The sequence below is a fragment of the Delphinus delphis genome, chromosome 3 (assembly GCF_949987515.2).
Source record: "Delphinus delphis chromosome 3, mDelDel1.2, whole genome shotgun sequence".
Lineage (NCBI taxonomy): Eukaryota > Metazoa > Chordata > Mammalia > Artiodactyla > Delphinidae > Delphinus > Delphinus delphis.
In genome coordinates, this window is record NC_082685.1 from 159,146,734 (window position 1) to 159,173,874 (window position 27,141).

Genomic DNA, 27,141 nt, shown 5'->3' on the forward strand with positions numbered 1-27,141 from the left:
ATGCTGGCCTTGGGCATGGCCTCCATGATGCCTCGGAAGGAAGAGCTGCCCCTGCGTCGAAGATCAGCTTGGCTTAGCCGTGGTCCTGCTTCCTCCCAACACCCCTGGGCTCAGATTAGGCGCTGTACTGTAGGCAACGCAATATGGCTGCTCCAGCATTTGCCCAGCACAGCCAGGTCACATTGCTCACGTGTGGGACAGTCATTGTTGCCGCGGGTAAAGTGAGGGATAGGACACAAGTAGGAGCTGAAAAAATAAATTCCTCTCCTCTGGTGGATGGATCTGAGGCTCAGGGTTTCTACATGGCATATTTGGATGGCATCCTGTGCTGGGAACTAGCTGTCTCTGCAGCATACGTACCACCTTCAATTTGTTTCTCATTGTGTCTCCCTTATTCCTACTGCCTTGTGGTGGAACCTCCCAAGGAAGCCGTAGCACACAGCTCTGCCTCAACTTCTGTTTCCAAAAGTGTCCTGGACCAGGACACTTACCTAGGAGGCAGCAGAGTTTGTAGCAGAAGTCCTCATTTTGAGTACTCTCTATGTGTCATGCACCAAGCTAAGTTCTAGGAAGGTAAAGTAAACCAAGAAAATATGACCCCTTCCTTCGGGGGGTACAGATCCAGGTTTTCCCATCTCCTGGTGCTCTGTTCTTTCTAGACTACAGCATAGTGATTGCAATGGATGATTTGTTTCTAAAAACTGGATGGAATGTTTCACTAGATGCATCCTACTGCAGAAAGTGAACTCCTCCTGTCACACTTTTGTTTTCTGAGCAGATTTTATGTGAGAGTATAATATGCTCTTTCTGTGTATATGAAACAGAAAGAGAGCAGCAAACAATATACCTCACAAAAGTAATTTACTTCAAATGGGCTTTTTTTTGTTTTTTTTAGAAAACATGCTCTTTGTTCACTCCTTTGAATCTGACACACCTTGTAGTATATGAGGTTATTAGCCACTCTACAATGAATGACCACATATGCAACCTTCTAATTCCCTTGTCTCCTATATGTGTCATTATTTATATTCCATTCATTCATTCATTCACAGAGAAAGGGTTGTAGCACTGAATTTAACAAAATAAAACATTGACTTCTGGTATAATCTTAGTCTCTGGTGAAGAAGCAGCCTGCTTTGAACAATGAAGCTGGACACTTGGGAGGATTCAAAGTTGGCACAGAATGGGTCATAGGGGTCATCATATTACACAAGAAGAAACCGAGTCCCAGAGAGGGTAGAGGAATTCTCCGGCATCAGTGATAGAGCTGGGGCTCAAGCAGCATCATGCCCTTTTACCATCGTGATGTTTGGGAACTCTTTTCTTTATCAGAAAACACAATTTCTATTTAGGTATGGAAGAATTCATCCAGCTCCTGCAATCTCCTCTTAAGAGTGAACAACTGGAATGAAGCCTACTTCTTAAAGAAAAGGCCATAACCTTGGAGTTACACATTTATGAAGAAAGCATTCCTCTTTGCAATTGCCACACAAGAATTTGGGAACAGCTGTAGTATAAGCAACAGTGTAAAGTGTCTTCTCTCCCACTCCAACGGCAAAGCCAAGACTATGTTTGCTAAATTTTCTAGGTGATTTCCCCTGCTTTACATTTTGTCCAGATTAAAAATGTCCAGAATACCCCACATGCAATTTTGCAGAACTGATAATATTTAACACTGCTAACATCCTGGTAATCATTACTTTGAAAATGTGCACCTAAATGCTGGCCCTGAACAAGGGAAAATGTTTGTCTCATTAGGCTGTTTAGTGGATTTCAAAGTGATTGATCCACTGGGAAAAGTTTATATGAAATTGTTCCGCTCTTTCTTTTTTTAAGTGAATTTTTTGAAATTTGCTACATAAGAATAATAAAATGAACTCCAATGAGATTAATTTAGTATAATGCTTTCTAGAATTAAATCTCAACTTAAGACCAGTGCTGCAAATATGAGTGAGCAACTAAATTAAATATGTTTTAACTATAGGCTTTGATAGTCTACGAGGAAAACCCATGCTGGAACCAAGAACTCAGGTAGTATATCAATGAAACATCTCTCCTATGATATCAAACTATAAAATGGAAACCTTTGTTGAAGTGTTGATAAAAATCGAAATACTTTGCCTTCTTACTTTTTAAACATATTCTTTCCCTAACCCCTGCAATTTTAAATATTTGCTGTTTTAGTGAGAACATTCAGGGGAATATCTCCATAGTTAGTATGGAGTAGTTAAAAGAGCCCTACACTTTGATTTAAGGGTTCTAATTCCAATTCTATAATAAAACGGCTGCTTGACAGAACCACTTAATCTGTTTCAGTATCTGTCAAATGAGAGGTTTAGTCTACTCAACAATGTCTGTGTTTCCTGTCCCATTCAATAACTCAAGTGAGTATCAATGTGAACATTTAGCCCTTGCTGTGATCTTTACCATCACATATTTGGAGATACTGGCTTAAGTTACTTTGAGAAATAATGTTGTACAAGGAATTAATTTTACTACTCATGTGTAACAATCAATAGTGGCCCTTGAATTACTGAAAGCCAATCAGATTTTAAACCATTCAAACACTTCATATTCTCAAAATATGATAATACATATCTTCCTAGGAGACATTTCTAAGTGAAAGGAAATATTGAATATCTATAATATTTTCCAATTAGTGAAGAAAGACATGTGGCCTCTTGTGGTTTACCACACTCAGGTGAAAAGCTTAGGTGGATAAATTGTTCATTTGGAGTATACTTCATAGTACAGCTTTCTAAATTTGCATGCATTCAGTCAAAGAGCAAATATCTTCCAAGAGCAAATATCTTCCTGTCAAATAAAAGATGATACAAATATCACATTTGTCTATTGACCAACTCTGTGAGTTAGACTGAAGTCATATTTATATTCGAACTTCACAGTTATTTTAAAAACTGAGTTTCAGAGAGTTTAATCACCTCTGCCAATTTTACACAGCACTTCAGTTGGATCAGAATCTAAGTCTTTTAGTCAGTTACTCTATTCATTACATCACAGGTTCTCTGAATTGCCTAAAAGGAGAAAAATAATCATTTATGGAAGGTAAGAAGTGCCACCATAAATGGATAAAGGGAGTTACAAAACAAGAGCAGACTGTTTGTCCAAGGGAACCAGGGGGATTTGGAACTATGCAAATAATTTCTCTCACATATAATTGCTCTTGTTTCTCTAGTCCTTATTAGAAATGGAAGCTAACTGTTGAAAAGACAGGTTGAAAAAGTATCTTTTATAAGCAAAGTTAATGCTTGAATTAGGCAACGGAAGCTAATAAAAGCTCAACTGTTGAGGGAAATGCTTTTCTGCTCCATACCTAGAATGCAGAGCAAGAGACAATGCATCAGTGAAGTGAAGATGCCAGTGGGGACGGTGGTCCTTGATGGAAAGCTCAAAGGGCAACTGAATAAAACCTGAATAAAAATAATTTGATTCAGGGCTTCCCTGGTGGCGCAGTGGTTGAGAGTCTGCCTGCCGATTCAGGGGACACGGGTTCGTGCCCCAGTCCGGGAAGATCCCACATGCCACGGAGCAGCTAGGCCCGTGAGCCATGGCCGCTGAGCCTGCACGTCCAGAGCCTGCACTCCGCAGCAGGAGAGGTCATGACAGCGAGAGGCCCGCATACCGCAAGAAAAAAAAAATTGATTCAAACTTATGTAGATTAGAAAACAGAGAGTTACTAGATATTTAATTATGTATTCCAAGTCAGAAAAAATATCAATAACTGATTGCAGAACAAATATAGTCTGTTTGCCATATTAGAATTTTTCCAGATAAGAAGAAACAACTTATCTTTGTATGATTAAATGTTCATTAACACTCATTAACAAAAGGCACAGTTGAATCATCAGCGAACTGATTACTTGAAAAATAAATGCAAAGATTTCATTTCTTTGTTCCACTATTTTGCTTTTTGGGAAATTTCCTTGAGAATGTATTTTTTTCAAATTGTTAATCTGTATTTAACTATAAGAAATGTTAACAAAAGGAGTATAAGGCAGTAATTCTCAACCCTGGATGTCCATTGGGCAATTCAAGTGTACAGACAGGGTGGAGAACTCCAGTTGTAGTTAGAAGGTCATGGACCCTAAAGTCAGAAGAGTTGAGTGTGAAAACCAGTTCTCAAATATATTAATTTAACTTAATGAGTGAAAAAACATTAGATTAATCTTACTAATCTATTGTCTATAACATTTGAATTATACTCCTTACCCGGGGGTGGTACAGGTGTGCCACAGCTCACGTAATTTGGGGGACCTCTTTGAGAAAAAGAATATAAAAATAAATTACCTTTGCAAATACTAGAAAACTGTACATCCAAATGAACACAAGGCTAAATGTCAATACCTTCACAGTAAATCTCACTCTGACTATACTATCAAGTTACTGATGGTGTCTTGTTGAAGAGTGGCTATAAGACTGCATTACAGGGGGGGAGCTTCAAGATGGCGGAAGAGTAAGACGTGCAGATCACCTTCCTTCCCACAGATACACCAGAACTACATCTACACGTGGAACATCTCCTACAGAACACCCACTGAACGCTGGCAGAAGACCTCAGACCTCCCAAAAGGCAAGAAACTCCCCACGTACCTGGGTAGGGCAAAAGAAAAATGAAAAAACAAGAGACAAAGAACAGGGATGGGACCTGCACCAGTGGGAGGGAGCTGTGAAGGAGGAAAGGTTTCCACACACTAGGAAGCCCCTTCACGGGCGGAGACTGCGGGTGGTGGAGGGGGGAAGCTTCAGAGCCATGGAGGAGAGCACAGCAACAGGGATGCAGAGGGCAAAGCGAAGAGATTCCCGCACAGAGGATCGGTGCCGACCGGCACTTACCAGCCCGAGAGGCTTGTCTGCTCACCTGCCGGGGCGGGCAGGGCTGGGAGCTGAGGCTCGGGCTTCGGTCAGAGCGCAGGGAGAGGACTTGGGTTGGTGGAGTGAACACAGCCTGCAGGGGGTTAGTGCACCACGCCTAGCTGGGAGGGGGTCCGGGAAATAGTCTGGACCTGCCGAAGAGGCAAGAGGTCATTGTTTTGGGTGCGCCAGGAGAGGGGGTTCAGGGCACCGCCTAAAGGAGCTCCAGAGACTGGCGCGAGCTGCGGCTATCAGCGCGGACCCCAGAGACGGGCATGAGACGCTAAGGCTGCTGCTGCCGCCACCAAGAAGCCTGTGTGCTAGCACAGGTCACTATCCGCACACCCCTTCCGCGGAGCCTGTGCAGCCGGCCACTGCCAGGGTCCCGGGATCCAGGGACAACTCCTCCGGGAGAACGCACGGCGCGCCTCAGGCTGGTGCAACGTCACGCTGGCCTCTGCCGCCGCAGGCTCGCCCTGCCCTCCGTGCCCCTCCCTCCCCCCGGCCTGAGTGAGCCAGAGCCCCAGAATCAGCGGCTCCTTTAACCCCGTCCTGTCTAAGTGAAGAACAGACGCCCTCCCGCGACCGACACGGGGCCAAATCCAAAGTTGAGCCCCGGGAGCTGTGCAAACAAAGAAGAGAAAGGGAAATCTCTCCCAGCAGCCTCAGGAGCAGCGGATTAAATCTCCACAGTAAACTTGATGTACCCTGCATCTGTGGAATACCTGAATAGAAAACGAATCATCACAAATTGAGGAGGTGGACTTTGGGAGCAACGATATATGTGTATTTTTCCCTTTTCCTCTTTTTGTGAATGTGTATGTGTACACTTCTTTGTGTGCTTTTGTCTGTATAGCTTTGCTTTTACCATTTGTCCTAAGGTTCTGTCTGTCCGTTTCTTCTTTTTTTTTTAATGTAGTTTTTAGTGCTTATTATCATTGGTGGATTTGGTTTTTGGTTTGGTTGCTCTCTTCTTTCTTTCTTTCTTTTTATATTACATTAAACATTTTTTTAAAAATAATTATTTTTTATTTTAATAACTTTATTTCATTTCATTTCATTTTCCTTCTTCCTTCCTTCCTTCCTTTCTTTCTTTCTTTCTTTCTTTCTTTCTTTCTTTCTTTCTTTCTTTCTTTCTTTCTTTCTTTCTTTCTCCCTTTTATTCTGAGCTGTGTGGATAACAGGGTTTTGGTGCTCCAGCCGGGCATCAGAGCTGTGCCTCTGAGGTGGGAGAGCCAAGTTCAGAAAACTGGTACACCAGAGACCTCAAAGCTCCACATAATATCAAATGGCAAAAATCTCTGAGAGATCTCCATCTCAACACCAAGACCCAGCTCCACTCAACGACCAGCAAGCTACAGTGCTGGACACCTTATGCCAAACAACTAACAAGACAGGAACACAACCCCACCCATTAGCAAAGAGGCTGCCTACAATTATAATAAGTTCACAGACACCCCAAAACACCCCACCAGGTGCAGACCTGTCCACCAGAAAGCCAAGATCCAGCCTCATCCACCAGAACACAGACACTAGTCCCCTCCACCAGGAAGCCTACACAACCCACTGAACCAACCTTAGCCACTACGGGCAGACACCAAAAACAACGGGAACTACGAATCTGCAGCCTGTGGAAAGGAGACCACAAACACAATATGTTAAGCAAAATGAGAAGACAGAGAAACACACAGCAGATGCAGGAACAACATAAAAACCCACCAGACCTAACAAATGAAGAGGAAATAGGCAGTCTACCTGAAAAAGAATTCAGAATAATGACAGTAAAGATGATCCAAAATCTTGGAAATAGAATGGAGAAAATACAAGAAACATTTAACAAGGACCTAGAAGAACTAAAGAGCAAACAAACAATGATGAACAACACAATAACTGAAATAAAAAATTCTCTAGAAGGGATCAATAGCAGAATACCTAAGGCAGAAGAACTGACAAGTGATCTGGAAGATAAAATAGTGGAAATAACTATGGCAGAGCAGAATAAAGAAAAAAGAATGAAAAGAACTGAGGACAGTCTCAGAGACCTCTGGGACACCATTAAACACACCAACATTCGACTTATAGGGGTTCCAGAAGAAGAAGAGAAAAAGAAAGGGACTGAGAAAATATTTGAAGCGATTATAGTTGAAAATTTCCCTAATATGGGAAAGGAAATAGTTAGTCAAGTCCAGGAATCACAGAGAGTCCCATACACGATACATGCAAGGAGAAACATGCCAAGACATGTATTAATCAAACTGTCAAAAATTAAATACAAAGAAAAAATATTAAAAGCAGCAAGGGAAAGAACAAATAACATAGAAGCGAACTCCCATAAGGTTAACAGCTGAACTTTCAGCAGAAACTCTGCAAGCCAGAAGGGAGTGGCAGGACATATTTAAAGTGATGAAAGGGAAAACCATACAACCAAGATTACTCTACCCAGCAAGGATCTCATTCAGATTTGAGAGAGAAATTAAAACCTTTACAGACAAGCAAAAGCTAAGAGAATTCAGCACCATCAAACCAGCTTTACAACAAATGCTAAAGGAACTTCTCTAGGCAGGAAACACAAGAGAAGGAAAAGACCTACAAAAACAAACCCAAAACAATTAAGAAAATGGGAATAGGAACATACATATAGATAATTACCTTAAATGTAAATGGATTAAATGCTCCCACCAAAAGACATAGACTGGCTGGATGGGTACAAACACAAGACACGTATATATGCTATCTACAAGAGACCCACTTGAGACCTAGGGACACATACAGACTGAAAGTGAGGGAATGGAAAAAGATATTCCATGCAAATGGAAATCAAAAGAAAGCTGGAGTAGCAATTCTCATATCACACAAAATAGACTTTAAAACAAAGAGTATTAAAACAGAAAAGAAAGACACTACATAATGATCAAGGGATCAATCCAAGAAGAATATATAAAAATTATAAATATTTATGCACCCAACATAGGAGCACTTCAATACATAAGGCACATACTAACAGCCATAAAAGGGGAAATCGACAGTAACACCATAGTAAGGGACTTTAACACCCCACTTTCACCAACGGAGAGATCACCCAGAATGAAAATAAATAAGGAAACAGAAGCTTTAAATGACACATTAAACAAGATGGACTTAATTGATAGTTATAGGTAATTCCATACAAAAACAACAGAATACACTTTCTTCTCAAGTGCTCATGGAACATTCTCCAGGATAGACCATATCTTAGGTCACAAATCAAACCTTGGTAAATTTAACAAAATTGAAATCATATCAAGTATCTTTTCTGACTACAATCCTATGAGACTAGATATCAATTACAGGAAAAAAATCTGTAAAAAATACAAACACATGGAGGCTAAACAATACACTACTTAATAACCAAAAGATCACTGAAAAAATCAAGAGGAAATAAAAAAATAGCTAGAAACAAATGACAATGAAAACACACGACCCCAAACCTATGGGATGCAACAAAAGCAGATCTAAGAAGGAAGTTTATAGCAATACAATCCTATCTTAAGAAACAAGAAACATCTCAAATAAACAACCTAACCTTACACTTAAAGCAATTAGAGAAAGAAGAACAAAAAACCCCCAAATTTGGCAGAAGGAAAGAAACCATAAAGATCAGAGCAGAAATAAATGAAAAAGAAATGAAGGAGACAATAGCAAAGATCAATAAAACTAAAAGCAATTCTTTGAGAAGATAAACAAAATTGATAAACCATTAGCCAGACTCATCAAGAAGAAAAGGGAGAAGACTCAAATCAATAGAATTAGAAATGAAAAAGGAGAAGTAACAACTGACACTGCAGAAATACAAAGGATCATGAGAGATTACTGCAAGAAACTCTATGCCAATAAAATGGACAACCTGGAAGAAATGGACAAATTTTTAGAAGAGCACAACCTTCCAAGACTGAACCAGAAAGAAATGGAAAATATGAACAGACCAATCACAAGCACTGAAATTGAAACTGTGATGAAAAATCTTCCAACAAACAAAAGCACAGGACTAGATGGCTTCACAGGCAAATTCTATCAAACATTTAGAGATGAGCTAACACTTATCCTTCTCAAACTCTTCCAAAAGATAGCAGAGGGAGGAACACTCCCAAACTCATTCTATGAGGCCACCATAACCCTGATACCAAAACCAGAGAAAGATGTCACAGAGAAAGAAAACTACAGGCCAATATCACTGATGAACATAGATGCAAAACTCCTCAACAAAATGCTAGCAAACAGAATCCAACAGCACATTGAAAGGATCATACACTGTGATCAAGTGGGGTTTATCCCAGGAATGCAAGGATTCTTCAATATATGCAAATCAATCAATGTGATACACTATATTAAAAAATTGAAGAATAAAAACCATATGATCATCTCAATAGATGCAGACAAAGCTTTTGACAAAATGCAACACCCATTTATGATAAAAACCCTCCAGAAAGTAGGCATGAAGGAATGTACCTCAACATAATAAAGGCCATATATGACAAACCCACAGCCAACATCATCCTCAATGGTGAAAAACTGAAACCATTTCCACTAAGATCAGGAACAAGACAAGGTTGCCCACTCTCACCACTATTATTCGACATTGTTTTGGAAATTTTAGCCACAGCAGTCAGAGAAGAAAAATAAGTAAAAGGAATCCGAATCAGAAAACAAGAAGTAAAGATGTCACTGTTTGCAGATGAAATGATACTATACATAGAGAATCTTAAAGATGCAACCAGAAAACTACTAGGGCTAATCAATGAATTTGGTAAAGTTGCAGGATACAAAATTAATGCACAGAAATCTCTTGCATTCCTATACACTAATGATGAAAAATCTGAAAATGAAATTAAGAAAACACTCCCATTTACCATTGCAACAAAGAATAAAATACCTAGGAATAAACCTACCTGGAGACAAAAGACCTGTATGCAGAAAAATATAAGACACTGATGAAAGAAATCAAAGATGATACCAACAGATGGAGATATATACCATGTTCTTGGATTGGAAGAATCAACATTGTGAAAATGAGTATACTACCCAAAGCAATCTACAGATTCAATGCAATCCCTATTAAAGTACCACTGACATTTTTCACAGAACTAGAACAAAAAATTTCACAATTTGTATGGAAACACAAAAGACCTTGAATAGCCAAAGCAATCTTGAGAAAGAAATTCGGAGCTGGAGGAATCAGGCTCCCTAATTTCAGACTATATTACAAAGCTAGAGTAATCAAGATAGTATGGTACTGGCACAGAAACAGAAACATAGATCAATGGAATAGGATAGAAAGCCCAGAGATAAACCCATGCACCTATGGTCAACTAATCTATGACAAATGAGGCAAGGATATACAATGGAGAAAAGACAGTCTCTTCAACAAATGTTGCTGGGAAAACTGGACAGCTACATGTAAAAGAATGAAATTAGAACACTCCCTAACACCGTACACAAAGATAAACTCAAAATGGATTCGAGACCTAAATGTAAGAGCAGACACTATAAAACTCTTAGAGGAAAACATAGGAAGAACACTGTTTGACATAAATCACAACAAGATCTTTTTTGATCCACCTCCTATAGTAATGGAAATAAAACCAAAAATAAACAAATGGGACCTAATTAAACTTCAAAGCTTTTGCACAGCAAAGGAAACCATAAACAAGACCAAAAGACAACCCTCAGAATGGGAGAAAATATTTGCAAACGAATCAACGGACAAAGGATTAATATCCAAAATATATAAACAGCTCATGAAGCTCAATATTAAAGAAACAACCAACCCAATCCAAAAATGGGCAGACGACCTAAATAGACATTTCTCCAAAGAAGATATACAGATTGCCTACAAACACATGAAAGAATACTCAACATCATTAATCATTAGAGAAATGCAAATCAAAACTACAATGAGATATCATCTCACACCTGTCAGAATGGCCATTATCAAAAAATCTACAAACAATAAATGCTGGAGAGGGTGTGGAGGAAAGGGAACCGTCTTGCACTGTTGGTGGGAATGTAAATTGATACAGCCACTATGGAGAACAGTATGGAGGGTCCTTAAAAAACTAAAAATAGGACTACCATACAACCCAGCAATCCCAGTACTGGGCATATACCCTGAGAAAACCATAATTCAAAAAGAGTCGTGTACCACAATATTCATTGCAGCTCTATTTACAGTAGCCAGGACATGGAAGTAACCTAAGTGTCCATTGACAAGTGAATGGATAAAGAAGATGTGGCACATATATACCAGGAATATTACTCAGCCATAAAAAGAAACGAAATTGAATTATTTGTCGTGAGGTGGATGGACCTAGAGTCTGTCATATAGAGTGAAGTAAGTCAGAAAGAGAAAAACAAATACCGTATGCTAACACATATATATGGAATCTAAAAAAAAAAAAAAAAAGGTCATGAAGAACCTAGGGGCAAGATGGGAATGAAGACGAAGACCTACTAGAGAATGGACTTGACATGGGGAGAGGGATGGGTACGCTGGGACAAAGTGAGAGAGTGGCATGGACATATATACACTACCAAATGTAAAATAGATCGCTAGTGGGAAGCAGCCGCATAGCACAGGGAGATCAGCTTGGTGCTTCGTGACCACCTAGAGGGGTGGTATAGGGAGGGTTGGAGGGAGGGAGATGCAAGAGGCAAGAGATATGGGGATATATGTATATTATAGCTGATTCACTTTGTCATAAAGCAGAAACTAACACACTATTGTAAAGCAATTTTACTCCAATAAAGATGTTAAAAAAAAAAAAAAGATTGCATTACAGCTTTACAGAGCTTTGTGGGGTATTGCTGTGACAGTAGAAGACCAGAAGGAGGAGGTGTTGGTCGTGACATTTGTAGAGGAGATGGAGTTTATTGTACAGTTTATAGGCTAGAGGAGAATTGACTCTTGCTGAACATATGGTGTCTCCATCATTAGTACATATATGTTGAATGTTTTTTCCCTAATATTTTATAATCAAGAGATAATCACCTACTGTTAGCTTTTCTATTGTTGTTCCAGTAGCTTCCTTTAGGGGTAAAAGATGTCATCCTTGAAATCACTCTCAGAGTTAGGAATGTACAACTTAGATCTGGAACAAGGAAAGTTTCTAGCTTACATAGAAATGATATATTTATAAATATAACATGAAAATCCCCTCTGACACTACTTATGTAATGTTCCCTTTCTATATCGTGGAGATGTCTTCTATTCACATGGCTACATCAGCCACATATATCTTTTTTTCTCATTTTATATATACCTTGGTTGCACATTCATTTCATGTGCTGATGAAACCCAAATATCAGTCTGTAGTCCTCTCTCCTGAGTGCAGGATATATACAAATGCCTATCAGACCTCACATTTCACCTCATACCTCATCAATTCACAACTGCAAGCATAGTAACTCCCTAGTCCCCTAGTGGGACCTCATCTTAGTGAAGGACATACTATCCACACAGCCATCTGAGCAGGAAACCTTAGAATCAGCTAGACTCCTTCCTCTTCCTCACCACTGATGTTGGATCAGTCACTGTGTCCTATGGACTCTGACCCTGTAACCATATGTATCCCTTTCTCTGTTCTCCACTGTCTCTAATTTTGATCAGGACCTCATCATCTTGCACTAAACTACTGTGATATCTGATGAACAGGTCCACCCTCCCTCAAATGCATGATCAGAGTATACTTTGCACATTGCAAATTTGATCATGTTTGCAATCCTTCAGTAACTTCCTGTTTTTGAAGATAAATTCCTCAGGAGGATGCCACATTCGGATGTGATCTGTGATCTACCCTGACCCCTCTACCCCTTTCCCCTACCTCTGCATTTCTCTTTGGTCCAATATGGAGGAACCTCTTATAGTTCTTTAAATGCAAGCTTTCTCGTTTCTGTGCCTTTGGCCATGCTGCTTTCCTGGCTTCTTTGGCTGCTTCCTCTGCATACAACACATGTGCACCCTTCTGGGCTCAGCATAGGTATCACGTCTTCGTAGAAGCTTCCCTGGCCTCTCTCCACATCCAGGCTGAGATAGCGGCTTCTTTGCTGGGAATGGGAGAAGAGAGAAGATACAGCAAATTTAAATGACTCATATGAAAGAGAAGAGAAAAATGAGGCAGGATACTAGGATCATATAGTTTCAACTCAGTATAGGATACCTGTGACAGGGCGTGGTAAAACCTATCTGAACTCTCACTTAGCCTCCTCAGCTTCCTGCCTAGCTTAGGAAAGAATGACAAATATCAGTGTTTTGAATTAGATTCTTGTTCTCATTTAGTTTTATCTATTTCCTCAACACAGTTTTTAAGATTTTCATGATTGTCATATCATTTAGAGATTGGGCCAATCTCTAAACCTAGTGAGCTACTCTTAAAATCAAAGAATAAAGACAAAACCATGTTTTGAACTTTAATACATTTTGTAAAATTGATATTATTTTTTCCTTAATTGTTTGGTAGAATTCATGAATGAAATTATCTGGAGTTTACTTTGGGAAGGTTTTTGAATACAAATACATGTCTTTAATTATTGTAGGGCTACTTAGATTTTCTGTTTCCTCTTACACCAGTTTTGGTAATTTGTGTCTTTCAAGGAATTTGCCCTTTAATCTAAATTGTTGAATTTATTGATATAACATGATTCATAAACTTTATTATTCCTTTAATGTCTATGGATCATTACTGATGTTCTTTCTTTCTTTCTTGGTATTGATAATTTGTGCCTTCTCTGTCTTTATCTTAATCAGTTAAGGTTGGGTGTTATCAATTTTGTTATCATTTCAAGGAACCAAATTTTGATTTCATGATTTTCTTTATTTATCTGTCTTCTACTTCACTGATATCCACTCTTACCAGTACTGTTTCCTTCCTTCTGCTTATTTTGGGTTTAGACTTCATTCCCTAGATTCCTAAGGTGAAAGCAGTAACTGTTGATTTTAATCCTTTCCTCTTTTTCATATAGGCAAGTAGAGATATATAATTTCCCCCAAACACTACATCCCACAAATTTTGATAGTGATATTTTTATTGTCATTCACTTAAGAATATGTTCTAATTTCTTCCTTGAGCAAGGGGTTAAGACAAAGATTTCTTAATTTCCAAATATTTGGGAATTTTCTGACATCTATTTTTCAATCATTTTTAATTTAATTTCTTTGTTGTCAGAGAATGTACCCTTCAAAATTTCAGTTCTTTAAATTTTTTTGTAATTTGTTTTGTGACATGGCATATGGTCTATATCAATGAATTCTCCATGATCACTTGGGAAAAAATGTGTATTATGTTAGTTAAGTTATTGATAGTGCTGTTCAAGTCTTCTGTATCTACACAGAGCATTTTGTATATTTATTCTATCATTGAGGAAAGAGTATTGATATCTAAAACTTTAGCTGTGGAATTTCCTATTTCTCCATTCTGTTCCATTAGTTTCTTTCTTCTTGTATTTTGAATTTCTGTGATTAGGTGTATACACATTTATGATTTTAATGTCTTCTTGTTGACCACGTTTTTATTATAGAATGTCCCTCTTTACCTCTAAAAATATTATTTTGTCCTGAAGCCTTATTTGATAGTAATATAGCCAGCCCAACATTTATCTGAATATTTAAGAGGTATACCTTCTTCCATCCTTTTCTCTCTTATAAACAGCATATTGTTTTTTTTAAAAATTCAGTCTGATAATCCTTTCCTTTTAATTAGAGTCTAGTGTTATTTGATGCAATTACCAAATAATTGATTGTGTTTAAATATGCCATCTTGTATTCACTATGTTTTTGTCCCATTAGATCTTTTTTCTTTTTTTCTTCCTTTCTTGCATGCTTTTGGATTAAATATTTTTAAAGATACCATTTTATGTCCTCTACTGGTTTTTCAGCTATGCCTCTTCTCTTTTCTTTCTCCTTTAAATTGGTTGCTCTTCAGTTTACAATATTCATTCTTTACTGACATATATATATATATATATATATATATATATATATACATACTGTATACAAGTATACTTGTAACAGCATACTTCCATTTTTCTCTGGAATTAAGCCACAAGAGAAAATAATTTATATTTATTTACATATTTACTTTTTTTGGAACTCTCCATTCTTTGTGTAGACTGAATTTCCATCTGGAAACATTTTTCGTTTAGTCTGAAGAAATTCTCTTAATATATCTTGTAGTGCTTGCCTGATGATGACAGATTCTTTCTGTATTTGTATGCCTAAAGATGTCTTTATTTTTCCTTCATGTTTGGAGGATATTTACAAGATTTTAGGTTTAGTTTTTCCTTTCAGTACTTTAAAGATGTCAGTCTAATGCAGTCTGGCATACATTGTTTCTAATGAGGTTAGTGGTTGCTCTTTTTATGTTTTTTGTTTCTGACTCCTTTAAAATTTTTTCTCTTTGTGCCTTTATCTATTTTGGAAAAAGTTTTTTCCAAAACAGCTATCATACTTCAAAACAATCAAAGTTTTTTGAGATCTATCTCATTTTGCTAAAAATAAACAATTTACATTTATATTGACTGACTTTTCTTTTGGTTCTGCACCACATTTTGCTTCTTCTTCACAATGTTTAGTAATGTTTTGTTATATACTGGATACTATGGATGCTATGTTGCTAGAGAGCTGGCTTTTACATTCTTCCTTAATAGAATATTGAATTTTGTTCCAGCAGATAGGTAATTCATTTACTTAAGCTGAACTTATTTATGGATAATTTTTACGCTTTGTTAGGGACACTTCAGAGTAGTTTTACTGTGGAACTAGATTAGCATGACCTTCCCTGCATCTCCATTGAATGTCAGGGATATTTAATGAGTTGTCTCCACTCTGGTCAGTACTCAATTGTCTCCCAGACTAGATGAGTTCTAATAGTTTTTCAACTCAAACTTCCCCAGTAATTTTTCTTTATTTGATAGCTTTTTTTACCCTGCCTTATGGATTCTGCGTTATGCATACACACTTTTGTATTGCACCAAAGAGTAAGGGGAACCACGTGCAGAATTCTGGAACTTCATTTCTGTATGACTCCCTTCTCTTCATTCCTGCCCCACAATTTCCAGCCACCCTTGCAGCCCAGAGCTATGACATCTGCCTTCTCTGCCCAGTGAGACATCTGCACCCTGCTGGGGCTCCCTGCCCCACCCCCACCCTACCATTTGCAGAATGCCTCCAGGTAGAAGCTTGTATAATTGTGACCTTAAGGCTCCCCTGCTCCCCTTGGGGATCAGAGATCTGTGTTGCCTATAGTCTAACATCTAAAAATAATCATTTCCTATATTTTGTTCAGTTTTATAGTTGTCTCTGGTGAGAGGATTAGTCTGGTACAAGTTACTTTGTTATGGCCACAAGCAGAAGACCTCTAACATGTTTTGAAATATCACTTGTGAGGTTGTAGCTCAGCCAGCTTTGCAAGTTTTAAAAATACATTTGTCTTATGAATATTCCATGAAGAACATGTTTTTTTTTTCTATTTCAGCAATGTTGACTAGACTTTCCCAAGTCCTGAGAAGTAAAGTTTTCACTGTATAAACCTGAGATACCTTCCCAAGGTTTGCTATTTCAAAACTGAAATGGCAAGAAGAAAGAAAAGATCAAAAGTATACAAGCAATTTTACACTCTGTGCATCTCAGTGCAATCTTAATGCTGTTTTATAAAAGGCAGAGGGAGATATATTTTTTGAGTTTGGAATGGTTGCCAAGTTGTAAAGAGCAGTAGACTAAATATCAAACGATATTGAGTCTTCTCTTGGTTTTATCACTTTCTAATCATGTGATCTTGGGTAAAGGTGACAGTTTCCTCATCTGTGGAATTATATCTGGTTTGTCTGCTTCATGAGATTAACGTGTGGTTTAGATGTAGTTAAATAGATCGAAAAGGACATTGCAGATGGTAAAACACTGTATAAATAAAGTGTATTGCTTCTCATACTTTCAGAAAGATGAGATAAATTTATGAGTAAAGAGGGTAATTTCAAGTGCAAAACTTTCTTTTTTAAAAAAATTTATTTATTTAATTTATTTATTTTTGGCTGCATTGGGTCTTCATTGCTGCATGCGGGCTTTCTCTAGTTGCAGCGAGCGGGGCTACTCTTCGTTGTGGTGCGCCGGCTTCTCGTTGCGGTGGCTTCTCTTGTTGCAGAGCACAGGCTCTAGGTGCGCGGGCTTCAGCAATTGTGGCACTTCGGCTCAGTAATTGCGGCTTGCGGGCTCTAAAGCGCAGGCTCAGTAGTTGTGGTGCATGGGCTTAGTTGCTCCAAGGCATGTGGGATCTTCCCGGACCTGGGCTCGAACCCGTGTCCTCTGCATTGGCAGGTGGATTCTTAACCACTGTGCCACCAGGGAAGCCCTCAAGTGCAAAACTTTCAAAGCAAGGAGGAGGTCAATAATGGAATGAAAATAAGAACTTAGAGAGGATAACTAATTTATTTTTTATTTCTAATAATTTAATTGAAAAATCACGTGTTCTTAGAAGGAAAGCAAATTTCACTCAACTTAGTCAAAATAAGTTTAAATGTGATATTGTAACCTAAATTGAGCTCACCGCTCAAAAGCCAATAAAGAGGCCGGGTTGGTGGAAAGGAAAGCTTGCTTTATTGCAGATGCCAGCAGTGTGTGGAGGGGGATGAGGAGGGCAGATGCCTGTCCAAAGGTTTACTCAGCCCCACACTGACAATCAGGGGGCAAGAGCTTTTATGGACAGAGGAAGGGGGCTACATGCAGAAACAGCAGTCAGCTCTGACAGTCATTATGAGATTGGTCATGTGGTGGTCTGATCAGCATCATCTTGATTGTTTTAAATACAGTTAGTCTTTAGTTCCAGGGTCAGTTTGTTCCCATTTCTTTGAGGCCAGTTCTCAGAACTGTGGCAGCTTATGTCATGTCTACAGCCTGGTCCTCATGTAGTTAACTTCTTCCACCTGGTGGGGGTCTCAGTATCTATAAGACAGCTCACAGGATAGGGCTCAGAATATTATCTATAGCCCTTGAGGAGGAACTAAAGGTCCTTGACTCTGCTTAATGACTAAACTATTATTATTTAGTCTTCTTGTTATCTTTTGTTTCTGCATTTTCTCATTTAATCATTTTCTGATTAAACTTGTTCTTTGGCTAAACTTTTTCCACAGGCAAAAGGCAGGCTGAAGACATGGGGCCAAGGGCCATAGGGTCCTGCTCCATTTCAATATGATCAATTGTTTTTTGGTATTTTAATCCCATATCCTATCTTAGTTTTAATTATGGGGGTATATTCTGGAAATAGCTATTACACTGATAAAATTTCATTGAAGAAAGACTATCTCAATACCTATGATTTGATCCAGTAGTTCTGACATAACCATTAATGCTATGTCATCAAATTTTGACCCAAATTCAAAGGGGTGTATTGATGTTCTTAAATAGTGTTTTCCAAAAAGAAAATCATACCTTTGAGAACTTCAAAGATTAAGATTTATCCCCTAGTGTCAAAAATAAACTATTTTCATTTTTTTTGAGCCAAACGGTTACTGCAGAACATCATCAGGGACAGCACTCTTCCTTCCCCAGTTCATGGGCTTATTTACATCAAAATGAACTTGCTTCTCTCAGTAATCTTATAATCATGGAATCACAAGACCTGAGATCCAGAAGACACCACAGACCTGATCTGAGCCAAGATTCCATTTTACAGAATTACACACTCTGATGGTGACCAACTCCAGGGAGTCCATGTGTAATGCAGACAGGAAAGTACTGCATACAACATGGAAAAATATATCAATGCCATGTCCATCCACAACTATAGAGCATATCGCTTTGTTTTCTGGAGTTAATCTATTGATATTTTTGAATGTGTTTGTCATCAGTAGTAAAAAACACTGCACTCAGTATTTTAGAAAGTTACAAAGGAAGGGAACAACAAAGATTCTTCCCTCAAGTGTCTTATGCTGAGAAGAGCAAGAAAGCCCAGTGCAAGGACATTGCATTATCATTTCTATATATTTGAGTTTCGGTCGCTGAATTGAACTTAGTTTCATGAGGTCTTACCATGTACCAGGTTGCAATGAGTACAAGAATGTAAAAGAGGCAAGAGGGAAGAGATATGGGGATATGTGTATATGTATAGCTGATTCACTTTGTTATAAAACAGAAACTAACATACCATTGTAAGGCAATTATACTCCAATAAAGATGTTAAAAAAAAAAAGAATGTAAAAGAAGAATGTAAAAATGCCCTCTTGTCCCTTAAAGTTTGGCAGTCATGAAAGATATGCAAACAAAGGTGCGCATTATTAGAAGCAGGTCCTAGATTGATAAATACTGTAATATGACAGAAAGGAAATAGTAGGAAATGAAGCTAAAGGAGGAAGGCGTGGTAGTAGGGATGAAAAAAAGTGCAGAGATTTGTGAGATATTGGTAACTAAATGGATGTGGTAGGTAAGGGAGTGGAAGGCACCTAAGATAATAGTGGTTTGTTTGCTTGGGTAAATCGTTATGAGACGTTTCCACTAAACAACAGAGAGAGTACCAAAGAGATGGAGAATGTGTGGCATGGGAAACGGAAACGAGTTTCACTTTTCAACATGTTGACTTCAAGATGTCTGCGAAAAATCCTGGTAGAAATGCCAGGAAGACCTTTAGATATATATATAAGCTTAGCCAATAGAAGATATCTAGACTAGAGAAAGTGATTTGGGGGTCTATAATGTTTAAGGCATAATGCAAACAGTGGGCATAAATGAGTTTACCTGGGAAAAGAGTATAGAGAGAATATTAGCCCAAGTAAAGAATCCTGGAGACTGAAATATAAGGGGCCAGTTGAAGTAAGAGGCTTTTAAGAAGGCTGAGAGAGGGCAGTCAGAAAGATAGAAGTCAGCCATGTCCTTCTGCCTGCATGACTGACAGAACCCTGTGTGCTGTAGAATCACCCCTCCCTTATCCCAGGGAAAGTGGATGTTGATTAGACTAAATCAATTGTGGAAATCCCCCTTGCCATTGATATGCATGTGAGGCAGTTCTGGTTAGGAAGAAATAAAGGGAGTCTGAGGGCCACTATTATTTTCTTGCTCCTAAAAAAAGGAACTTGGCTCATAGGTTTGCCTGGTTTCAGCTTCTCAAGGAAAACCTCTGAGGATGTAGCAACCATCTTGGGATTCTGAAGTAACAGGTGTGAAAGTAAACGCCAACAACTCACTAAGGGCATCAGAGGGGAAAGAGAGAGGTGCCCAATCTGCAAGCAAACGTGGAACTGTGTGCCTCTGCCTAGTTTTTATGTGACAAACTATACCTGCTATGGACTAAATTATGGCCCTTCTCCAAATTCATTTGTTGAAGCTCTAAGTTTCAATGTGAGGTATTTGGAGATAAGACCTTTAGGAGGAAATTAAGGTTAAAAGAGTTAAGGGTGGGGCCCGAATTCCATAGACTGTTGGTCTTATAAGAGGAGGAGAGAGAGATCTCTTGTTTACTCTCTGTGCATGCACAGAGGAAACTCCATGTGAGAATATAGCGAGAAGGTGGCCATATGCAAGACAGGAAAAGAAACTTCACCAGGAACTGAATTGGCTGGCACCCTGATCTGGGACTGCTAGTCTCCAGAGCTTTGAGAAAATAAATTTCTGTTATAAGTGATCCAATCTATAACATTTTGCTATGGCAGCCTGAGCTGACTAATACAAGACCCTATATATTGTTGAGACAGAAAAGACAAAATAAAGAAGGAAGGAGGGAGGGAAGGAAGAGAGGGAAGTCAAGTCAAATTAGGAGAGAGTGATGTGGAAAACAGGGAAGATAGGTTATTTCCAAAGGATGAAATGGTTGAGAATCTCTAAAGATTTACAAAGAGCAAGTCAATAAGTCTTGGAATAATTTCCGAAAATCATTGGTGACCCCAACCATTCAAATGATGTAGGCAATATTGAGATGATGCTAGAACAAAGAATGAATAGGATTTGAGCAAGGGAAATCAAATATTGACAACATTTTCAAAAAGTTTGGTTGAAAAGGAAGATAAGGAGGTATCTAAAGAGATACAAGGGCAAGGAAGAGTTAATCTTTAGAATGGGAAAATTTATAGGCAGAGGGTCAAGTGTCAGGAAAGAGGAAGAGGTTGAAGATACAGAAAAGAGAGTATTATTTATGGAGAAAGCCTCTGAGAAGATGGGAGGTGGGGCTTCCCTGGTGGCACAGTGGTTGAGAGTCCGCCTGCCGATGCGGGGGACACGGGTTCGTGCCCCGGTCCAGGAAGATCTCACATGCCGTGGAGCGGCTGGGCCGGTGAGCCATTGCCTCTGAGACTGCGCGTCTGGAGCCTGTGCTCCGCAACGGGAGAGGCCACAACAGTGAGAGGCCCGCGTACCGCAAAAAAAAAAAAAAAAAAAAAAGATGGGAAGTGGTAGACTTCAGAAAAAAGATGAAGATTTTGACTTGAAGTAGAAAAGACACATTATCTCAGGTCATGGAGAGAAGAAGTGAGGAATGTGGTTATACAAATTAGAGGAAGAAATGGGCAGCTAGAAGCCAGAGAGGTGATATTATCCTTTGCCCTTAAGTGGGAGAGAATTTTGTTTGTAGAGAATGAAGGGGGTGGGTGTTGGCATGGAAGCAGGAGTGGCCACATTCTACATCCTTGGACATGCTCAAGCAGCTGCCTCTTGGCTGACTGAAGAGTGGAATTAGCCCAAGAATGTGACCCTGTTAAGTCATGCATCTCTTCGCATCCAAGTGAATGAGAGGCCATTGGAGTTGCTTCTATAATTAGGTTAAAGTACATGCCACAGGGCCTTATCAAGATTTGCAGTGATCCCAGGAGATATGCTACTGCATAAGCAGGATAAAAAAAAAGTAAAGGATGAATTAATGCGTTAAGGATAAAAAGGCAATTTTTGCAAAATTAAAAAAGACATTGTATCTCTAGGGTTTGATATCTTGTGACTTGAATGTATCAGCCTAGTACCTATGGAGTGATGAGCAATGTTTTTTTATTTTTAAATTAAATACATGGATAGTCGTTTGAGCATGATGTGTATGTTCCCAGGCTTCTGGCTCATGTAGACCATTTGCATCTGAGAAGCCAGATCTTGTCAGTCCTGTTAGCACTCTTAGGAAAGATGGGGAATATAGTGGTCCTTAAAAGGAATCTTGGGCCACTTGATCGAAATATTAAAAAGTGAACATAAGAACTAGACATGATATTATTAACTATTATTTTCTACTGATTTATTAAACAGCAGCAACTACCCAGCTTGGGCCTCTCTTTTTGTACCCCTTGTACTTATTTGGTTATCTATTGCTGTGTAAAGATTCACATCAAAGCGACAAAAATTGCTTTATTATTTTCTCTCATTGTTCTGGGCGTTGACTAGGTTCAGTTAGGCAGTGTTTGCTTGGGGGTGGGGTTTCTCACGCTATTGCAGCAGATGGTGTTTGGGGCTAGAGTCACCTTGTGACTCACCTAGTCACATGTCAGGAGGTTGATGCTGGCTACTGGCTGGGACCTCAAAAGGAGCTTTAGCCAGAAAGTTAGACCTGACCTCCGTGTGGTCTTGCCACTTCCTCATAGCATGGTGACTAAGTTCTAGAACAATGTCTCAGGAGCTCCAGGTGAAATCCATATAGACTTTCATGTCCTAACCTCGGAAGTTCCATAGCATCAGTTCTGCTGTTGTCAGATTCAAGGGGAGAAACAAAGCCCCTACACCTCTGTAAGAAGAGTTACAGCATCACAAAGGAAGAAGAAATGTGGGATGGGAGCTTTTGTTGCAGTCATTTTGGAAAGTACAATCTGCATACTGCTTGACTGACAGAGCGGCACTCTGTCTAGATCACAGTCTTAAGGCAAATGCCTTGCATCTCTTCCAACCCTACTCTGCCCTTTGGAAATTTTGTCTTTGTGCGCTTACTAAGGGTGTCTTCGAGGGCCATAAATGGCACCTATGTATGCCATCTCACTAGTTAAATCTGGGATTATTCCTTGTCAGTGACTTCTTTTAAAGTGGAATTTAATTTTTAGAACAGTTTCAGGTTCACTGCAAAATTGAGTGGAGGTAGAGAGATTTCTCATATACCTTCTGCCCTCACACAAGTATAGTCTCCCCTCTTTATCAAATTCTGCATCAGAGTGGTACTTTTGTTACAATTGATGGACATACATTGATGCACCATAATCACCCAAAATTCATAGTTTACATTAGGGTTCACTCTTGGTATTGCACATTCTATGGGTTTGAACTAATGTATCAGATGTATCCACCATTATAATACCATACAGAACAGTTTCACTGCCTTAAAAATCCTAGTTTTGGGGCTTCCCTGGTGGCGCAGTGGTTGAGAGTCCGCCTGCCGATGCAGGGGACACAAGTTCGTGCTCCGGTCCGGGAGGATCCCACATCCCGCGGAGTGGCTGGGCCCATGAGCCATGGCCGCTGAGCCTACGTGTCCGGAGCCTGTGCTCCGCAGCGGGAGAGGCCACAGTAGTGAGAGGCCCATGTACCGCAAAAAATAAAGATAAAAATAAATAAATCCTAGTTTTGCCTATTCATCCATCCCTCCCTCCAACCCTTGTCCTCTCAGGCAACCACTGAGACTTTTTAACTAAAGCCCACTGGTTCTTCTATACTGTACACTGTTATCAGAATTATATTTTCTATAAAAAATTCTGAACACTTATTCTCCTGATGAACAATCTCCAATGGATTTTTCCACTGTGTATACATTAAGCTGAAATGCTTCATTTTTTTGGATCCCGTGTTACAATAGTTAAATTAAAGGAAAATTAGTGGATTGACAAATAGTGGTCACTCAAAAACTAGGTTTGGGGATTACAAATATAGCAAAATGGTATTTTTCTTCATCTCCCATCTTTCCACTTCTGGCTGACCTCTTTCTTGGAATATATTACACACCTAGTTCCCTTCTCAAGCCCTGGCCCAAATGAGCTAAATTAGCAGAAAGATGTCTTTGGCAAAACTAGAAAAAAGAGAGACACTTCAAGCACAGTAACACCCTAGAGTTGTGCTAAAAGTTTTGTCTTCTAGATCCTTCATCTTGAAGTTCAGACAAGAAAAGACCATCCTTTTTAACATTGCCTCCAAAATCAGGTCCTACCCCAGATTCACCAAGACTGGAAATCCGATGATTTCAAATAACTAGCAGTCTTGACTGAAGACAGAGAGTAGGAACAACTAAGATCCTTTGGAGAAGACAAAGGAGTTGATAGTCCTAGAACAGGGGTCCATAAACTATAACCAGTGGTCCAAATCTGGCCTGCCACTTGCTTTTGAAATAAAGTTTTATCAGAACACAGCCACACCATTCATTTACCTATTGTCTATGGGTGCTTTCATTCTTTAACAGCAGCATTGAGTAGCTGTAAAAAAGAATGTTTGACCTGTGAAACTTAAGATATTTACCATCTGGCCTTTTCTAGAAAATGTTTGCTGGCCTCTGATCTAGAAAGCCATGGTGAAGAGAAAAGGTACCAGAAGCTAAAGAGGGGAGACTGGCTTGGGACCCCCTGAGATGGACGCATTACAGGATGAAGTGTTGTCAAGGGGAAACACATGAACTGTTTAGCATCATTTTCTGGATTCTGGATAGTGCTATGGTGGAACGACACATTCTGGAAAGGGAATATATGTATATGTACTTCCAATAATGACCAAAAAATTACAAAAAATAAGTAAGGCATTCCATCATTTTACAGTTTTATCTCCCACCTCATCCCATCACACCCTCTGTACATTCCTCATTGTAGTCTTTTTCCTAGAATGGGATCTGAGCCCTCAAGCTGCTGGGACTTGGTGCAAGTTCCTTCTTAGGTCTGTAACGCTCTTCCACTTTGTTGAAGACCTTGGAGCTTCAACTCAATGGTCAACACTCAAAAGACTTTCCCCAATAATCACATCCCTACCACCCCCAATGAGTCTGAGCTTCCTTTGTATCACTTGGTACAACTCAGTTTGTACCAGATTATTAGGACATGTCCTCATCTCTTCAACAAGATATCAGCAACTGGAAGGCAGAAATATGGCGTTTTGTTTGTCTTCATTTTTCAGTTTGATCTTACCAACTCTTCCAATCCCTGTCTTCTCATTAGTACAGTGCTTTATAGACTTTAAATATTTATTGACTTGAACATGAGAATTTTGAAAATAAAACTTTGTAGTTCTATTCCCCTTCTGGTAGAAATCTAAAGAAAGAATACTTTGGCTCAAGATTATTTTGTGTAGCTGTTCTTGAAAAGCAAAAATTCTTCTCTGAAAAATACTCCAGAGACCTAAAGTCTGTCATCTAATAAAGAAATGAACCTCTTTTACCAAGGACCGCCAACACGGGCCACGTCCGCACCAAAACCGTGAAGAAGGCGGCCCGGGTCATCATTGAGAAGTACTACACGCGCCTGGGCAACGACTTGCACACCAACAAGCACATGTGAGAGGAGATCGCCATCATTCCCAGCAAGAAGCTCCACAACAAGATCGCAGGCTATGTCACACATTTGATGAAGCGGATTCAGAGTGGTCCAGTGAGACGTATCTCCATCAAGCTGCAGGAGGAGGCGAGGGAGAGGAGAGATAATTACGTGCCTGAGGTCTCAGCCTGGGATCAGGAAATCACTGAAGTAGATCCTGACACTAAGGAAATGCTGAAGCTCTTGGTCTTTGGCAGTCTGTCCAACCTGCCAGTCACTCAGCCTACAGGAGGGATGAATTTCAAAACACCACGTGGAGTCGTTTGAATCTTTCTGCTGTGCTGTAATATTTTCAGTAAGCCTCAGACAACAACAACAAAAGAAATGGAACTCATGTTCTTAAAGCAACGGGATAAATGGAGATTATGTCTGGAGGGAGAAGCCAGTGAAGAAGTAGAAGCTATTGCCCACCCCGCCTTCTAAACCAAGAGGTCAGACCATGACTGACATCTGCTTTGTGATTCTCCCCTTCAGCTGAGATTAAGCCAGATGGAATGCTGAGTAAAGGAAGCTTGAATCTATCCTAGCAAGTACATTTTGTGCTAAGGGGGAGAGAGTACTAATTTTGTACTTGAAAAAAAAAGGATCCCATTCAAGTATAAACTAATTTCCTCTCTTCAATGGTGGTTGCCATCATTCCCAAACTGAGGTCATCATCATAGTCTCTCTGGGACTTTGACTGGCACAGAAGAAAGTGACTTAATCGACTGTATTAAAATGTTTTTAGAAAACATCATTTTAGACCTGGACAAATGATAGAAACTTTAAATCCAAGACTATTTTTCTTAATAAGACTAACAGAAACTAAGTTAAGGAGAATTATATCACAAAATGTGTTTCTACTCTCTTTGTTGTTCTAAATGCTGGACAGTTTATTGTTATTCCTAGAGGTTAGTCTAATATTGAATAAGTCAGTAAGGGCTAAAATTATAGCACTCAGAAGGATGGATATTAGAAGGATAGTCTTGACAAAAGTAGTTTCAGTAGCAACAGCAAGGGCACTTTGCACTGTTCTTTTTTTTTTTTTTTTAAGTGAGTAAATAGATTTTTCTTTAGAAAGCTTTAATATTTAATGTAAATTTACTTACAATGCTTGGGAGAATGTTTCTTTAATAAAACACATTTTGTTCTTAGGAGTCTACTATTTCAACATTGTTTATTCCCCTCATTGATTGAATCTTAGAATATCCTCTATTATTATTCTAACTAAGAAGAATAATGCTTATTCTGATGTAAAGAAAGAGGAAAAGAACATATTATTTGCAAAAATAAGGCCCTGAATGGTACAGTTGAAGAACATCATATTGGTGTATAAATCAGTGTTCCTGGTTTAACTCAGTGAAGGTAAAGCTTAGCATCTGGGTCACAGCCAAATATCCTTTAAGAGCCATAAAGTACAGACATTAAATTTCCCTTTACTCATTTATAAACCTACTGCCTAATGTTAAGCAATTTTCATTGAATTGATGTTCTTCCTCTCAACTTATCTTACTTAATCATATTTATTAGGGAAGCTTAGCAGAACAAAAGCACATTTGAAAATAATCCCATGATTAACCTTAGGGCAAAAAGTTAATGCAATGTATATTGCCAAGTTCATTAACTATCTTCTTGATGGACTAACAGCTGTGTAATGAAGACATTAGCCATCAATTAAATGAACAGTGATCTTGAGACCAGAGTTTTCAGCAGGGAATAGTCAGCTATGTTATGGGCACTGAGAGGCAACAACTGAATGGGCGTTATTTCCAAGCATTCCTTAATTTTATGCCTTATGAGATAGTATTTGTGAAA

General features: G+C 39.0%; 1 pseudogene; it reads left to right on the forward strand.

Moving 5' to 3' along the window:
• Positions 1 to 25,614, forward strand: LOC132422504 (small ribosomal subunit protein eS17-like; annotated as a pseudogene).
• The last annotated feature ends 1,527 nt before the right edge of the window (positions 25,615 to 27,141 follow it).